Source organism: Palaemon carinicauda, chromosome 6 (genome assembly GCF_036898095.1).
Source record: "Palaemon carinicauda isolate YSFRI2023 chromosome 6, ASM3689809v2, whole genome shotgun sequence".
Taxonomy (NCBI): domain Eukaryota; kingdom Metazoa; phylum Arthropoda; class Malacostraca; order Decapoda; family Palaemonidae; genus Palaemon; species Palaemon carinicauda.
This window is the reverse complement of record NC_090730.1, coordinates 150,320,565-150,326,564: the sequence shown is the minus strand read 5'-3', so window position 1 is coordinate 150,326,564 and position 6,000 is coordinate 150,320,565.

The following is a 6,000-nucleotide window of genomic DNA, read 5'->3' as shown; positions in this document are numbered from 1 at the left end:
TCAATATCATGGCTAGATACTCCAGATGTTGAGGCAGAAGTAGAGAAGGCTCCTAGCAAATTACCATGATCCCTCACTTTTGGTAAAGACCCGGAAGCTTGTCCCGGTGTTGAAGAAGGTCGAACCCGAGCCTACCGGAGTTGACCAGACCTCCAAAAAGCGAAGGAGGCGGAAGCCTGCTCCTGAGCGGCCATGAGGAAAGCAGGGAGAGTTCTCTGGGGAAAAACCTGCGATGCCGCGGCGGGATCGCCACACTGCATCTTAAGCAGGAACACCTGTAGTCTAGGCTGAATTCCAAGAGCTTCCTGGAAGATGGATGGAATGGAAACTGGAAGTACCCGTCCTTCCGATCCAGGGCCTAAGGAGTCCTGCAGCCTCGATACCAGTCTGATCGACTCTGCTGTTCCACGCTGGACGAAGTTTGTTCGACAAACTTGATCAGAGCTGAGAGGTAGACGACGGTACTCCCGTCTCAGATGCTTTCCCAGAAGAAAGGATCGACTGAAGAAGCCGGGGGGGGGGGGGGGGGGGGGGGGGGAAGCCGTCGACGACCCTATGGAGGACCTTCTCCTAAGGCATGGATCCTTCTGCCCAACGGACAAACCTCTTGCCGGCCCCATGGCATAGAGGCTCAGTGACACTGGATTCGCTGACAGTGAAGGAGAGATGGTAAGAGCGAGGTGCGATATCCTTGGCTGATCACGGAGATCGTGCAGGAATCGGCATCGGGAGGCTGTTATCCGGACGAGTAACCTTAGGCATCCCCCCAGCGTGAGACCTGCAAGGGGGATTGCCAATCCTAGAGTTTGTGAACTCTGCCGCTCCCTCTAGGAATATGCCCCCCCGGGAGAGCCTCCCGTGCTACTTGTCCCTAACAGGAGGGGACTGCTATTGTACACCCTGTCTTAGCTGCCGTAGCCGGTTCCGATAACTTAGGCTGACGAGGCTGAATGAAGAGGCGTCAGAGGCCTGCAGGGTCTGGAAGTAAGTGCCTTGGAGGAGTGAAAACAGAATGCGACTTCCTCTGCCCAACAACTGTCCATTTCTCTGTCCTTGAGCTCAAAACAAGCTCTTCCCAAGGATGGAAGTGTGTCTTGAGCTTGTCGACATTCACGGATGAGACACCCGAGAGGAAGCCCTCGGACACTGCGTCTAGATGCTCCAACATCGATGTTGCCCGCAAGTTGGAAACTTGGCGACGGAACGCAAAGGTGCTTGAGCCCGAGAGGAGGAAAGTACCCATGATATTCCCAGGGCTTCCTAGTACAAAACCTCGGGTCGCAACCGAGGAGGGAAAGGCCTGGTAAGCCCCTTCCACGAGAGGTGAAGAGGAAGGGCTAAACCAGCCACCCCTTGCCCGACGGAGAAATCTCGAAAGGAAAACTCCTTGGCAAGACCCTTCCAGGGAATGACGAAGAGAAAGGACTAACCCAGGTTCTGGAAAGAAGAACGTTGCACAGACCTCCCTGAAGATTCTTCCTGCTCTAGCACGAGCCATGCTCTGCGTTTACGGGGTGAAGACTGTGCTCTGGAAATACGCGCTCCAGAAGACTCGCAGGCTGGCTGTGTTGCGAAACCCTGACGGGAATCGCGGTCGCAATCGCCCTAGCGCGATGGTAAATCAATGGTTCGCGCGTGGGCGATCGTGGAAGCGCGTGGGCGAACGTGGAAGCGCCAGTGCGCGGGCACGCAGGAGCGCAGACGAAAGTGCGCGAGTTAGCGCAGAAGGAGGGCGGGGCGTGGTTGGAAGGGCGAGAGCTGGCGGTCGGAATCCGATAGTTCACAGGTGAGCGATGACACGTAGGCAAGCGATGGCTTACTGCAGGAATCGAGCTGGCGCTCGCGCGATGGAACACCGTTGGTTCGCGCGCAGGCGAACATTGGTGCGCATGTGCGGGTAAGCGGGCGGGCACGTGGGCGTGCGGTCGCGCGGGCACGTGGGCGTGCGGTCGCGTAGGCACGTGGGCGCGCGGCCCGAGCGTAGGCGGTCGGGGAGACCGATGGCGCGTAGGCGGGCGATGACGCGTCTTGGGGAGCAATGGCCCGTAGGCGAGTGAAGGCGCGACGGCGCGTTGGCGAGCGGTGGTGCGTTAACAAAACGCTAGCGCGCAGGCGAAGAATCGCGCGGGCGCGTAGGAGCGCGCTGACGCGTAAGAAACTAGGGACGGTTGATAGCGAGCGCTGATGCGAGCTGTCAATCAGGCGATCCTGGACGTTCAGGAAAAACCGTTGGAGCCCATTGATGTGTGGCAGGAAAGGGCGCGCAGATGTGCGCTGGCGATTTGAAGAAAGCTGGCGCACAGAAGGACAGAAGTAAAGGTGAGCGCCGGCGAGCAGAAGGAAGATCTACGGCAAGACTCAGCTACCGGAGATCGTGGTCCACAGCAGGCGAGCGCTAGATTGCTACTGATGGTGTCCAGGGAACCTGTAATGCGTGGAAGATTGATAGAGAGCAGGCGATCGATGGTGTTGGTGAACGCCGGAGCGTATGCAAGCGATGGCGCGTTGGCGCATGGTGCTTGCGCACAGGCGAAAGATCACGCGGGTGGTCAGGAGAACGCCGACTTACTGGGGATCGGTGACGCGCAGGAGATCGCTGACGAGCAGGCGAACGTTGACGCGTCTGTGGTCGCTGGCGAGCAGAAGGGCGACGCGTGGAATCCTGTGTGTACAGTAGCTTTAGAAGCACGCGTAGGCGACCGCGAGCGTTGTTGCGCTGGAACAGGCTGACGAGCCGGATCGCAAGGGCGAGGAGAGAAGAGTCCTTGTCCAAGACCTGAACAGAAGTTCCAGGTCGCGCGGGCGCACAGGGCACGTATCAGGAACTGGGAGCGCAAGTGCGCTCTGACGGGCAGGAGATCTAGAGCGCTCAGGAGACCAATGGCGCGCAGGGCGCACAACAGGAACAGCCGGATGTTCGGAGTCCTCAGGAGAGCGCTGGCGAGCAGAGGGGCGATGATCATCAGGAGAGCGCTGGCAAACAGGAGAGCGCTAGCGATCAGGAGAACGCTGACGAGCAGGAGAGCGCCTGTGCGCTAACACTGCAGAAGGGCGCGCAGGGGAACCCTGACGCGCAAGGGAAGCATCCACACCGTGGGAGGCAACCCTTTGCCCCGAAGAGACCGTTGCCCGTCGGATGACGAGGTCAGACTGCTGTCAATCTACGCCAGGGGCGGAAGGTCTGGAAGGCGCTGGAGATCGATCCCCGGAGATCTAAGCAGGAAGGAGCTGCAGGCTGCATACGACGAGGAGAAGATTCAAAAAGGCGCCTCTTAGCACCCTTATAGGGAGACGGGAGGCCCTTACGACGTAGTGGACGGTGAGCCTTACGGCGAAGGCGGCCAACAGCAACAACAGCAGAAGAGTCCTCCGAAGAGGAGTCTCTAAGAGTGTCCTCCCTCGTGAACGAGAGAGAAACACTTCGTAAGACGGGTCAGCCAGTGACCTAAAAAGAGCAATCCTCCGAAGAGGGGCTCCTGCAGTTGCCCAGCCCCTTGAGCGTAACTGCAGGTGCGACCCCTCAGCACCAAGAGCATAGTCGCACTAAAAAAAGGCAAGAGGAGATCCCCCCAAAGGGAAAAAAAAACTCAAGCCTGGACAGGAAAACTTCCCTCGGAAGGAAAGTTACACACCCAAGAAGGCGAGCCTCCAGAGTGTTCTAAAATGAACTGGAGAGCTGTCAGTCGTCACGGGAGTACTTCCAGGAGAAGGAGACATGCCCCTGATGAAGATCTAAAGGGGAGGCAGCAACAGCAGATTCCCCAGGCCTCAACAAAACAGCTCACTCCGTTGTCACATTACAGAAACGAACTAGATCGTTAACTGTGAAAAATAAAAACAAAAAACATTAGTTAACATTCATACCCCCGGGAAGACTCCGAAGAGGAATCCCGAGGAAGAAGAACACAAGAATTACACAACAGGCACATGCCTTCACAACCACTTACACCCACGGAAGGAGAGCTGTACCAAACACAGAATTATAACAATTATAATTATGTAACTATGTAATTATGTAATTTAAAAATGAATGAACACTAAATAAAGAACGAAAATCCCGAAAGGAAACGTTCTACAAATGCTGAACAACCAACAAATACAATTAGATTCATAAACTAATTGAGACAACGTACGGCGTAGCAACCCCACCCACCCGGGAAGGAAGCTACTCGGACGTAGTAAAGGTAAAACATAGTTAAGGGTGAACGACCTCAAAAGAGAGAGAGAGAAAGACCGTAGTCAAACTCGATCGCGACCCATGAAATTACACCGTGGTGGCCTAACTGCCAAGGGCTCCACGGAGATATCGTACACTACACACACAAGCACGAACTCTGAAAAGGAAACTTACTGATTTCTATACTCAAATATATACATAAACACAAAAAATGTTTACATATATATTGAGTAAAAGAAAAGTAAGTGATTAAGTAAAGACAAAACAAATAATGGCTGCCAAGCGAGGACGAAGACAGGCACGTCTGTCCATCGTCCAAGCCAAAAGTGAAGTGAGACATTTCACCGGTGTGTGAGGGAGGGAGGGGTAGCAAGCTACCCCTCCCCCTACCCCTGCTAACTAGCGCGGGGTAGGAAACCCTCATAAAAATCTAATGGCTCGTCATTTCAGCTACGCCGGAAGTAATACCCAATGTAAATAGCGTGGTTTGTATTTCGGTTACGGAACAAATCACTATATTTGTAGGAATTACCATAAGAGAATTACAGACACCTTTTTCGTAACTATAATCTCTGTTTATTGAAAAATCAGAGGGGACATAACTGGGAGGGCTGGAGTTCCCCCTTAAAGCAAAATAAGAGAAACTGGAAAAATAATATATCAATATGTATAAACAATTAGGAAAAAAAAATTAGCCACTTCAAAAATTCTACTATTCAGTGGCTGCATCACTGATGAGGTAACAGATGTAGCCAATATGGGGCAGGTTAATTTAGTGTTACAGCATGTTGATCATGACATCACATAAATATTCCTATAAATAACGTAGGGTTTTGATTTAGTGACGGAACAACAACACTTTTTTCTAGTAGAAAATGTTGTCTGTACTTAACTATAATAAAAACCATTTTTTTTCCAAATGAAATTTCAAGTATAACATGCGGTAAAATTATAGAACACGGGCCAACATTTCTGCTAGGAAAAACAGCTTTTCCTATAGTAAATTAAATGCTTTCAATGAATTTGACTTTTATTTCCACTGCGACTAAGCTGTTCTACCATTATGGACCCTAACTTCCACACACACAGGTGGAACCTGGGACTGAAGAAAAAAAAAAAAAAAAAAAAAGACAAAACATGATTATTTAAACTTTCGAGATTTGTAAAAGGACACAGAACCTAACAAACCCACCTAACCTAACCTATTAGTTCCCGGGTTACAGACCTAGCCAGGGGGGAAGCCCCTTGGACCCTCCTTCCCAGGTCACAAACTTGAAGTAAATCACAAATAAATCCCTACATTATGATAAAAGTAAATCACAAATAAACCCTTACCAGAATTGCACTTGGGACACTAACTTTAGAGGAATAACACAATAAGCTTTTAAAAAATTATTCACTACACCAGGATTACTGTGCTACGCTTCATGAAACTTGGCCATAGCATCGAAATAACCATAATGGCAGCCATTACAATTTGTTACGTTGGGCTCCATGACGCACACCCACCACGTAACAGGTCATATTTCGCCAGTCGTCTCTATCGCGTTTTTAAATCAATACTTCTCCACTCATCATCTCCTACTTTACATTTCATAGTCCTCAGCCATGTAGGACTGGGTCTTCCAACTCTTCTAGTGGCTTGTGGAGCCCTGTTGAAAGTTTGTTGAACTAATCTCTTGGGGAGTGCTAAAAGCATGCCTAAACCATCTATCTATCCCTCACCATGATGTCATCCACATATGGCACTCGGGTAATCTCTCTTAAAGTAGTTTTATTTCTAATCCTGTCCTGCCATTTAACTCACAATATTCTTGTGAGGA